The sequence below is a fragment of the Mustela nigripes genome, chromosome 14 (assembly GCF_022355385.1).
Source record: "Mustela nigripes isolate SB6536 chromosome 14, MUSNIG.SB6536, whole genome shotgun sequence".
Taxonomy (NCBI): domain Eukaryota; kingdom Metazoa; phylum Chordata; class Mammalia; order Carnivora; family Mustelidae; genus Mustela; species Mustela nigripes.
This window is the reverse complement of record NC_081570.1, coordinates 37,675,800-37,676,934: the sequence shown is the minus strand read 5'-3', so window position 1 is coordinate 37,676,934 and position 1,135 is coordinate 37,675,800.

Sequence of the window (1,135 nt, the reverse complement as noted above, 5' to 3'; positions counted from 1 at the left end):
GCTTCTATGGAATGGTTTTGGGGAAAATGATGGGGGAAAGCTGAGTTCCCAGTAAAGGTCAGTGGGGCACAGCAAGGAAAAGCATGGCCAGGTGAGGTGACAACAATGAGGTCAAAGGTCAGAGGTCACAGAAATGTGGAGGCAGCACCAATAGGAGGTGTTCATAGAATCAGCTGTGTTTCAGCCTCAAAGGGCTAGAATTTTATGTGTAGCCAAGTGTGGTGAGTGACTAGTATAATGATCAGAGACAGCGCTGAGGAGGCTCAGATGAGAATAGGGGCAGCCTAGACACGAGAGAGAAAGGAAGGGACCTTCTCGCTGTGTCCTTGGTAATGGGACAGGACTGGGTTCTCTTCTGGACATCTGAGGCGTGGTGTGTACAGTCCAGTTAAAGGAGGCTCCTCCCCACGGGCTGGCTCCCCAGGTCGCAACCCAGCCAGCCACCATGCAAACCTTCCAGGACCTTAGAGTATTACTAAGTCACCATTTACTGGCACTTTCACTTTCTGGGTACAAAGTCACTTGGAATGTGGTCCTTGGCTCTCGGTCCTTGCCCCTTGGACTATCCTGCTTAGTTGGGGAGAGCAACATCACAGGACAGTGATTGGTATGTGACAGAGGCAGGCCCAGAGGAGGTGGGAGTGGGAGAGGGAGACTGGCCTGGTTGTGGATGTCAGACAGCTCTGGTCATGGTATTTTCCAGGCTGGGTGGATGCCTGGCAGGCAGAGGGAGAGAGGGGCATGGGCCCAGGGCAGTGACTCACAGGCTGTCCATGCAGCCTTTCTGCATGGCTACTTCTTCACAAGTTCTGTCTCTCCAACTGGACTTCAAATGCCTTAAGGCCATGGAGACTGCAGGGTTTGGAAGTGATGGTGGGAAGGGGCAGAATTTGAGTGGCACCAAGGAGAGTCCCCCCCCCCCCGCCAGAGCTCCCTGCCCAAACATCATCTGTCACCACGCTTCCATTCCATCCTGGCCCCTCATTCCCTGGGGTGTGTCAGGGGAAGTAAAGGACCTCGTGGGTAGGTGCCTGCTGGAAATAGATGACTAGGGGTTGGGAACTAGGGAAGAAGGGGACAACATGGGGAGGGAAGGGATGCCAGTGAGCAAAGATGCACTTGGACTTTTGCAACG